At 39.9% G+C, this 11335-nt stretch overlaps 1 long non-coding RNA gene across 1 annotated transcript in view; it reads right to left on the bottom strand.

The window, feature by feature from the left end:
* Positions 1-1672: 1672 nt before the first annotated feature.
* The window catches only part of LOC141085920 (uncharacterized), a 148213-nt gene continuing 138550 nt past the window's right edge, over positions 1673-11335 (bottom strand). The window contains exon 2 of the long non-coding RNA XR_012231440.1: positions 1673-1794. This is a non-coding gene — a long non-coding RNA (uncharacterized lncRNA). The remainder of the gene's footprint in view (positions 1795-11335) is intronic.

Raw genomic sequence — 11335 nt, 5'->3', positions numbered from 1 at the left:
TTAGGACCTGCCCCTCATCAGTACAAAGTGGGAGATCTGGTTTGGCTGTGAGAGAGGCGTCTGACTGATATCCAAGAAGTATCATTTCTCCTTGCGGAGAATGACATGCTAAGCATGTCGAGGTGAGGAGACTTAAAGCCGCAATGCTCCTCTGGGAAATATGCAAATTATGCAAATTGTCTCTTCAGAGAGGAAGAGGACTAGAACTCTGGTGCCACCTATTGGAGGTAGCAATCCTAAAAGTCAGTACCCCGAAACACAGTGTCTGCAAATGGAGATTCTGGCTTGGCTTTTATCCTAAGTCATGTAACTAGGCTCGTTAAAGGGTCAACATTGACTTTTAGGATTGCTACCTCCAATAGGTGGCACTAGAGTTCTAGTCCTCTTCCTCTCTGAAGAGACAATTTGCATAATTTGCATATTTCCCAGAGGAGCATTGCGGCTTTAAGTCTCCTCACCTCGACATGCTTAGCATGTCATTCTCCGCAAGGAGAAATTATACTTCTTATATACAGTAAAATCACACTGACAGGTTTAATAAAGAAACAAAAGAATAGATCTAGACAGATAGAATACATATATATATATATATATATAAAATGGAAAAATGAAAAAGCAGCACAAATAAAATGAGAAAAAAGAGGGTGCACGCTCCCAGGCATATACCAAACCTTTAAAGTATCCATCAAAAATTGAAACCAGCACGCCTTGGAAAATTCAGTATAATGATGTTTAATTCAGCCCATTAGGCTATGTGCCCATACAGTGCGACGTTTCCCTCCAGAAAGGGTGCGGACCTTTCTCAAGCAATACAATGTGACAATTGAGTGCCTTCTTACAGTATAGCACACAGATTATGCAGGTATTTTGTGACAATTATGCAATATATGATACACAAAAATGAATCTCCAGCATTGTGATATACAATCATGAAGTGCTTGCTTAATACAAAGTGCCAAAGTGCATAACATGATAAAAACAATATTCCCATATACATAAATATCATGTACAGGAGATAATTACATATCAGTGGCAGCTGAAAACTTAATGTTAAAATGAGTATGACTCACCCCACTACCATTGAAAGAGTGCCAAATCCCAGCGTTCATAGCAACACAGTGCGCAGGGCCGGAAGCTGTATGCGGTGTCTAATCCACTACCGCTCATGCGCAAAAGCACGTCATGACAATCAGCGCCATCTTAGTAATTGGAAAACATAAACAGACATGCGCAGTCCCACTGCTCATGCGCAATAGCGCATTTCATCTGTCGGCGCCATCTTAAGATGGGGAAAATTTTGCCCAATGTATATTTTTGCAGAAATATGCCCTCATAAAATAAAAAAATAAATAAAATAATATAGTAACGTTCAATCCTTACATGGAATTCCCATAAGAAAGGTGAATGACACGCCATATCCAAATTGCTTATAGCACGGGAACAAGATCGGTACAGAGAAAAGTCCTTAGGAAACAGAAACACCTCCCATTAGTAGGGATTGGTAACCCATGACTGACTGGTAAGGAGAGTGGTGAACCTTGTAAAGGCACAACACTCAACCCTCCTAAGTCTGGACAGTCCCTCACAATACCATAAGTTCAAGTCCCAAAACTGGCACATTCACTTTAGAGGTCCACAATAGGTAGAATGTACAAAATAAATATAACAAACATTGTGCATCTAAGATTATTTATTGCAAAAATTATTTATAATTTTTAGTTAGATATATCATGAAAAAATACATAGAATGTCATGGGGGAGTCATATTATCATGATACGCTGCCGCCGGATAATCTGAAAAACATAAAAAGCAAATGATTTTTAATTTATTTTTTTTTAAATACCCTAGAAAATAAAAAAGAACAATAGCAGCAACATACAAAGTGTACAACAATAGCATTAAAATGTAATATGTAACTTATAGTCAGCATTTGAACCAAAAGGCTTTAAAGTATTCAACTTCTTTATCCACTGTAGTTCTCTAATCTTGAGAAGTTTAATTCTGTTACCTCCTCTCCTTAATGGAGGAATATGATCAATTATTCTAAATGTCAGATCTTTTTCCGTATGTTTAAGATCTAAAAAATGTTTAGATACTGGCAAATCCTGTCTCTTTTTTCTGATTGTATATCTATGCTGATTTAGCCTAATTTTCATCTCACATGTTGTTTCACCTACATAATATAAATTACAAGGGCAGCTCAGAAGATAAATAACAAATTCAGAAGAGCATGTTAAAAAATAGTTAATTTTATACGACTTTTCTATATTGTGTGGATCTTGAAAAACATTCCCTTTCTCCATATTGGAACAATTTATACAATTTAAACAAGGGAATGAACCAACTCTAGTTTTTCCTGTCAACGTAGTCTGTGAGTCCTTTTTTTGCATACCTGTATCAGAGTGAACAATCATATCCTTAATATTTTTGGCACATTTATACAAAATTAGAGGAGGAGACTTAAATTCTACAGTTTCTGGGTGACATTTACCCAACATCGGCCAATGTTTCTTTATAATACTGACAATAGAAGCACTCTCTTCACAAAATCTAGTTATAAATGGAATTCTTCGTTCTACATTCCTGCTACGCTTTTTCTGGAGAAGAAGATCTCTATGTGATATACTCAAGACCTTTGATTTACAACCATCCAACAATTTAACAGGATAATTCCTTTGTCTAAATTTAGTGATCATCTTATCCAATGATGCATTCATAGTTTCCTGTTCACTTACAATACGCTTAACATGTAATAATTGACTAAAAAGAAGAGACTCAATCATTTTTCTCGGATGATGACTATCAAATAGAAGTAAATTATTTTTATCAGTAGGTTTCACAAACAACTCAGTTATCAGCCTATCATTTTTCCTCTTAGTTAGGACATCCAAAAACTGAATCTCCATTTCCGAATGCACCAAAGTAAACTTGATATCATCATTAACAGAATTTAAAAACTTATGAAAGTCCTCCAATTCAGAGTACCAGTCCAGTCCAAAGGAGGAGGACATCATCTATATACCGCCACCATCCCAGTACATGCCCAAAATGGTGGGATGCATAGACGAAATCCTCCTCCAAGGCCGCCATAACCAAATTTGCGTAAGCGGGTGCCATATTGGCACCCATGGCCGTCCCCTTCATTTGCATAAAATAGTCATCCCCAAACAGGAAATAACTATTAACTAATAATATTAGTGTGCGCTTGGAACACTCAAAGAGGAGGGAAATCTAAATTGGGTGGTTATAGAAAAAAAAAGGAAATAACTATTATATAGCATTAATTTCAATAATTCTAACAAAAAAGTCCTCTGTTCCAATGTAAAGTCCGTTTTTAAAAGACCTCTTTCCACAGACTTAAGACCCAAATTATGGCTAATAGATGTGTATAATGATACTACATCAAATGATGCAAGTATCAACCTTCCCTTCAATTGTACATTATTTAATTTACACAAAATATCAGTCGTGTCTAGAATAAATGACTTAGTTTGTCGACTCAATCGACTCAATATTTTGTCCAAAAATATACCAATGTGATTAAAGATGGAGCCCCTACCTGATACAATTGGACAACCAGGTGGATTCACCAAAGATTTGTGTATCTTTGGCAATATATACATTACCGGCGTAATAGGATTAGTGATCAACAAGAATTTATATAAATCATCATCAATCAATTTGACGGACAATGCTTTATCAAGATTATGTTTTATTATATCCATGATCTTAAATTTCGGATCATTGTCAATTTTTCTGTAAGCATCATTTTCAGATAATTGTCTCCTGACTTCTGCTATATAATTCTTGGTATCCATAACGACGACAGCACCACCCTTATCGGCTGATTTTATGGTGATGCTGTCGTCGATTGCCAAGTCGACCAAGGCCTTGTATTCATCACTAGTCATATTCGGATATTTAAATCTCCCCATATTTTGATTTACTTTAAGAAATTCCACATCTTTATTCACTGCTACAATAAAGGCTTCAATCGCCGGTATGTTGTCTAATGGTACAAAATCACTTTTATTGTGCAGTGAACAACTTTTTAAATTAATTGTATCCACATTTTTAACCACTGACATACCATCATCAAACATTGCTATATCAGCAGCTCCCTGTGTGTGGTCTGTAAACCACTGTTTTAGTTTTATTGATCTGAAGAATCTAAAAAGATCCTTATCTAGTTCGAACCAATTAACATGATTACTCGGACTATAGGCCCCTTCACACATAGCGACGCACCAGCGATAACGATAACGATCCGACCTGGCAAAGATCGCTGGTGCGTCGTTACATGATCGCTAAATAGCTTTCAAACAGTCCAAGCTCATCAACGACGCAAGACAGATCAAAGATCTGCATAATGATCTCGTTGGTCGTTGAGTACCTTTCACACAACTTAATTGTAACTGATTCAGACCTGTATCGCTGAGCTCTGCGTCGCTGACGACGTCGCTCGTTGTTTTTAAGCTTCAAACACAGCGATGAGTGCTGGCCAGCGGGACGCCAACGATGGAAAAATGGACCTGCTCATTCTAGCTCGATCAGCGATAGCCAGCGGGGGGTCCGGTCGCCGCTACATTTCACACTTAGCGAGATCACTAGCGATATCGCTGATGCATCACAATATCGGTGACGCTCGAGCGATATCGCTAGCGATCTCGCTATGTGTGAAACCCCCTTATATGATAGGCCCTTTGATAAAATTTGAATTTCAGTATCCGATAATGTTTTAGAAGACAAATTTACCACTAATTCTAGTCCTTTTTCTTGATGGCTGCAGGCCTCGGAGGGTTGGTTCGTGCTTTCAAACGTTTTTCTTTTTTGTCATTATACTGAATTTTCCAAGGCGTGCTGCTTTCCATTTTTGATGGATACTTTAAAGGTTTGGTACATGCCTGGGAGCGTGCACCCTCTTTTTTCTCATTTTATTTGTGCTGCTTTTTCATTTTTCCATTGTATCATTACCAGATTTAGCGTGCACAGTTTTTTATTCTTTCATTTTTTCTGCTGTATTTTTCTTTTTTACTATGGCCGCATCAAGTGGTGATATGGTATTGCCCGCTACTTTTTCTTATACCCTGGAAGATGAAGAGAGAACACTTTGCGCAATAGAGGGTGATGCAGCGTTTTTGGATATTCCATCTGTGGTTGAACTTAAATGCAAGTATAATTATGAGAAAAACGCATTGTCACACTTCAATTGCATTTAACAACCTTAACCCCTTCCTGACATCAGACGTACTATCCCGTCCATGGGACCCGGGCCCCTATGCCCATGGACGGGATAGTACGTCTAGCGAGATCAGCGGCGCCCACGTGGTGAGCGCCGCTGATCGCGGCCGGGTGTCAGCTGATTATCACAGCTGACACCCGGCACTATGTGTCAGGGGCGGTCACGGACCGCCCCCGACACGTTTAGCCCCTTGCACACCGCGATCAAACATGATCGCGGTGTACCGGGAGTTAAAGGGAAGCATCGGCAGGGAGGGGGCTCCCTCCGTGCTTCCCTGAGCCCCCACGGCAGCGCAATGTGCAGCGATGCTGCGGGGGACTCCTTTCCTCCAGGCCCCCGGATCCAAGATGGCGACGGGGGCCTTCGGGGGCCTGGAGGAAGCTGGCTTCCTCAGTGCCTGCAAAGCGCGGGCATGAGGAAGCCTTGTGCACTGCCTGTGACAGATTGCTGATCTGTCACAGTGATCTGTGATGTGACAGATCAGCGATCTGTCACAGGACAGTGATGTCCCACCTGGGACTATGTAATAAAGTAAAAAAAAAATTAAAAAAAAGTGTACAAATAATTTTTAAAAAATCGCCAAATAAATTAGTAAATCGCCAAATAAATTCATTTTTTGAAAATAAAAAAAAAACAAAACAATAAAAGTACACATATTAGGTATCGCCACGTCCGTAACGACCCGCCCTATAAAATTGTCCCATTAGTTAACCCCTTTAGCGAACCCCTTAAAAAATAAAAATAAAAAACGAAGCAAAAAATAATGATTTATTATCATACCGCCAAACAAAAAGTGTAATAACGCGCGATCAAAAAGACGCATATAAATATCCATGGTACCGCTGAAAACGTCATCTTGTCCCGCAAAAAACGAGCTGCAACACAGCATAATCAGCGAAAAAATAAAAAATTTATAGCTCGCAGAATAAAGCGATTCAAAAATAATTATTTTTTATATAAAATAGTTTTCATTGCATAAAACCGACAAAACATAAAAAAAGACCTAAATGAGGTATCGCTGTAACCGTACTGACCCGAAGAATAAAACCGCTTTATCAATTTTACCGCACGCGGAACGGTGTAAACGCACTCCCCCAAAAGAAATTCATGAAACGCTGGTTTTTGTTCATTCTGCATCACAAAAATCGGAATAAAAAGCAATCAAAAAATGTCACGTGCCCGAAAATGGCACCAATAAAAACGTCAACTCGTCCCGCAAAAAATAAGTCCTCACATGACTCGGTGGGTCAAAATACGGAAAAATTATAGCTCTCAATATGTGGTGATGCAAAAACTATTTTTACAATAAAAAGCATCTTTTAGCGTGCGACAGCTGCCAAAAATAAAAACCGCCATAAATAGTAAATCAAACCCCCCGTTATCACCCCCTTAGTTAGGGAAAAATAATAATATTAAAAAAATGTATTTATTTCCATTTTTCCATTAGGGCTAGGGTTAGGGCTAGGGTTAGGGTTAGGGTTAGGGCTAGGGTTAGGGCTAGGGTTAGGGCTAGGGTTAGGGTTAGGGTTAGGGCTAGGGTTAGGGCTAGGGTTAGGGCTTGGGTTAGGGCTGAGATTAGGGTTAGGGGTGTGTTGGGGTTCGGGTTGGAGTTAGAATTGGGGGTTTCCACTGTTTGGGCACATCAGGGGCTCTCCAAATGCAACATTGCGTCTGATCTCAATTCCAGCCAATTCTGAGTTGAAAAAGTCATATGGTGCTCCTTCCCTTCCAAGCTCTGCCATGCGCCCAAACAGTGTTTTACCCCCACATGTAGGGTATCAGCCTACTCAGGACAAATTGCAAAACAATTTTTGGGGTCCAATTTCTCCTGTTACCCTTAGGAAAATAAAAAATTGGGGACAAAAATATCATTTTTGTGGAAAAAAATGATTTTTTTATTTTCACGTCCGAGCGTTATAAACTTCTGTGAAGCACTTGGGGGTTCAAAGTGCTCACCACACATCTAGATAAGTTCCGTGGGGGGGTCTAGTGTCCAAAATGGGGTCACTTGTTGGGAGTTTCAATAGTTTAGGTACATCAGGGGCTCTTCAAACGCACATGACACCCGCAGACCATTCCATCAAAGTCTGCATTCCAAAATGGCACTGCTTCCCTTCCGAGCCCCGACGTGTGTCCATACAGTAGTTTTCTCCCATATATGGGGTGTCAGCATACTCAGGACAAATTGGACAACAACTTTTGCGGTCCAATTTCTCCTGTTACCCTTGGGAAAATGAAAAAATTGGGGACTAATTGATCATGTTTGTGGAAAAAATACGATTTTTTTATTTTCATGCCCGGGCATTATAAACTTCTGTGAAGCCCTTGGGGGTTCAAAGTGCTCACCACACATCTAGATAAGTTCCTTAGGGGTTCTCGTTTCCAAAATGGGGTCATTTGTGGGTGTTTCCACTGTTTAGGTACATTAGGGGCTCTCCAAAGGCAACATGACACCCGCAGACCATTCCATCAAAGTCTGCATTCCAAAACATCACTACTTCCCTTCCGAGCCCTGACGTGTGTCCATACAGTAGTTTTCTCCCACATATGGGGTGTCAGCGTACTCAGGACAAATTGGACAACAACTTTTGGGGTTCAATTTCTCCTGTTACCCTTGGGAAAATAAAAAAATTGGGGACTAATTGATCATGTTTGTGGAAAAAATACGATTTTTTTATTTTCATGCCCTGGCATTATAAACTTCTGTGAAGCCCTTGGGGGTTCAAAGTGCTCACCTCACATCTAGATAAGTTCCTTAGGGGGTCTAGTTTTCAAAATGGGGTCATTTGTGGGGGGTTTCCACTGTTTAGGTACATTAGGGGCTATCCAAAGGCAACATGACACCAGCAGACCATTCCATCAATGTCTGCATTCCAAAACGTCACTACTTCCCTTCCGAGCCCTGACGTGTGTCCATACAGTAGTTTTCTCCCACATATGGGGTGTCAGCTTACTCAGGACAAATTGGGCAACAACTTTTGGGGTTCAATTTCTCCTGTTACCCTTGGGAAAATAAAAAAATTGGGGAATAATTGATCATGTTTGTGGAAAAAATACAATTTTTTTATTTTCATGCCCTGGCATTATAAACTTCTGTGAAGCCCTTGGGGGTTCAAAGTGCTCACCTCACATCTAGATAAGTTCCTTAGGGGGTCTAGTTTTCAAAATGGGGTCATTTGTGGGGAGTTTCCACTGTTTAGGCACATTAGGGGCTCTCCAAAGTCAACATGACACCCGCAGACCATTCCATCAATGTCTGCATTCCAAAACGTCACTGCTTCCCTTCCGATCCCCGACGTGTTCCCATACAGTAGTTTTCTCCCACATATGGGGTATCAGCATACTCAGGACAAATTGGACAACAACTTTTGGGGTCCAATTTCTCCTATTACCCTTGGGAAAATAAAAAAAATGGTGACTAAAAGATCATGTTTGTGGAAAAAATTCGAATTTTTTATTTTCACGCCCGGGCGTTATAAACTTCTGTGAAGCACTGGGGGGTTCAAAGTGCTCACCACACATCTAGATAAGTTCCTTGGGGGGTCTAGTTTCCAAAATGGTGTCATTTGTGGGGGGTTTCCACTGTTTAGGTACATCAGGGGTTTTCCAATCGCGACATGGTGTCCGATCTCAATTCCAGCCAAAAACGTCAAATAGCGCTGCTTCCCTTCCGAGCTCTGCCATGCGCCCAAATAGTGGTTTACCCCCACATGTGGGGTATCAGCGTACTCAGGACAAATTGCACAATAACTTTTAGGGTGCTGTTACCCTTGGAAAAATAAGAATTGAGGGTGAAAAGAACATTTTTGTGGAAAAAATATGATTTTTTAATTGTACGGCTTTATGTTATAAACTTCTGTGAAGCCCTTGGGGGTTCAAAGTTCTCACCACACATCTAGATAAGTTCCTTAGGGGGTCTAGTTTCCAAAATGGTGTCATTTGTGGGGGGTTTCCACTGTTTAGGTACATCAGGGGTTTTCCAATCGCGACATGGTGTCCGATCTCAATTCCAGCCAAAAACGTCAAATGGCGTTGCTTCCCTTCCGAGCTCTGCCATGCGCCCAAATAGTGGTTTACCCCCACATGTGGGGTATCAGCGTACTCAGGACAAATTGCACAATAACTTTTAGGGTGCTGTTACCTTTGGGAAAATAAAAATTGGGGTGAAAAGATCATTTTTGTGGAAAAAATATGATTTTTTAATTGTACTGCTGTACGTTATAAACTTCTGTAAAGCCCTTGTGGGTTCAAAGTTCTCACCACATATCTAGATAAGTTCCTTGGGGGGTCTAGTTTCCAAAATGGGGTCACTTGTAGGGGGTTTCCACTGTTTAGGTACATCAGGGACTCTCCAAACGTGACATGGCGTCCGATCTGAATTCCAGCCAATTTTGCATTGAAAAAGTCAAACGGCGCTCCTTCCATTCTGAGCTCTGCCATGCGCCGAAACAGTCGTTCCCCCCCACAAATCAGGTATCAGCGTACTCAGGACAAATTGCACAATAACTTTTGCAGTCCAATTTCTCCTGTTACCCTTGGTAAAATAAAAAAAATTGAACCTGAAGTATTTTTTTTGTGAAAAAAAGTTAGATGTTCATTTTTTTTTAAATATTCAAAAAAATTCCTGTGACGCACCTAAAGGGTTAATAAACTTCTTGAATGTGGTTTTGAGCACCTTAAGGGGTGCAGTTTTTAGAATGGTGTCACTTTTGGGTATTTTCTATCATATAGACCCCTCAAAGTGGCTTCAAATGTGATGTGGTCCTAAAAATAAAATGGTGTTGTAAAAATGAGAAATCGCTGGTCAACTTTTAACCCTTATAACTTCCTAACAAAAAAAAATTTTGGTTCCAAAATTGTGCTGATATAAAGTAAACATGTGGGAAATGTTAGTTATCAAGTTTTTTGTGTGCCGTATCTCTGTGATTTAAGGGCATAAAAATTCAAAGTTGGAAAATTGCGAAATTTTCAAAATTTTTGCCAAATTTCTGTTTTTCTCACAAATAAACGCAAGTTATTTGAATGAAATTTTACCACTAACATGAAGTACAATATGTCACGAGAAAACAATGTCAGAATCACCGGAATCCATAGAAGCGTTCCAGAGTTATGACCTCATAAAGGTACAGTGGTCAGAATTGTAAAAATTGGCCCGGTCATGAACGTGCAAACCACCCTTGGGGGTGAAGGGGTTAAAGGAATACTATAAGCACAAAAGAATACCTAGGGGCCTACACTCCAGCATTCGTCCAAACTTTTTTTCTGGTAATGAGTCTTTTTGTGAAAATTTTTTTTCTCTTTCTAACAAATATGCCATGGACATACTCTTACTAAACATGGAGTATTTACAAATAGAAATGTCATCACTTAATGTCTCACTTAATGTCACAGATCAGCCTCAGTGACGTCAGCAGGAGTCCCCGGCTGATCTGTGAATGAACTAATGACCGTGGGAAAAAAGTCAGAAACTTTCCCACGGTAATTAGATCATCTACAGGCAGCCATTGAGGTTGCGCAGAGCTGAATCAATTCATTTTGTAGTAGATTACAGTGAGGCTGGTTGCATTAGCAGCGGTCCTCATTGTAAACTATTTAACCCCTTCTGATGGGACATGACTGAACAGCGGAGAGGTAAAGATATTGGTGATTTTTATGTTAGTTTTGTTGCAGGTCATGGTTTTATTTTGGATTACCAGACTAATAAAAATTTGTCAAAAACTTGGTGTATTTATTTCATTAAAAGACTTTTCAATTAATGTCTGTGTGTGGTTTTTAACCCTTTCTTAGTATAGGGTTAAAAATGGATAGGTGTCTTATTGACACCTCTCCATTATTAATCAGCTTAATGTCACCTTACAATCGAATGGTGACATTAACCCTTTGTTATATTAACCCATTCGCCACCACTACAGGGCAATGAGAATAGAGAGGATAAGTGCCAGAATTGGCACATTTTATAGATGCGCTGGGGTGTCTGGGGGCAGATTTTTGTAGCTGGGGGGGCCAAAAACAATGGTCCCTCTCAAGGCTTTTAAAATCTGCCCTCACTCACCTGCTTTACCTCTCTGGTTGACAAATTACAGTGGGAGCCA

The sequence above is a fragment of the Dendrobates tinctorius genome, unplaced genomic scaffold, assembly GCF_039654945.1.
Source record: "Dendrobates tinctorius isolate UK_male_01 unplaced genomic scaffold, ASM3965494v1 ptg000029l, whole genome shotgun sequence".
Lineage (NCBI taxonomy): Eukaryota > Metazoa > Chordata > Amphibia > Anura > Dendrobatidae > Dendrobates > Dendrobates tinctorius.
This window is presented reverse-complemented; position numbering and strand designations above follow the sequence as displayed.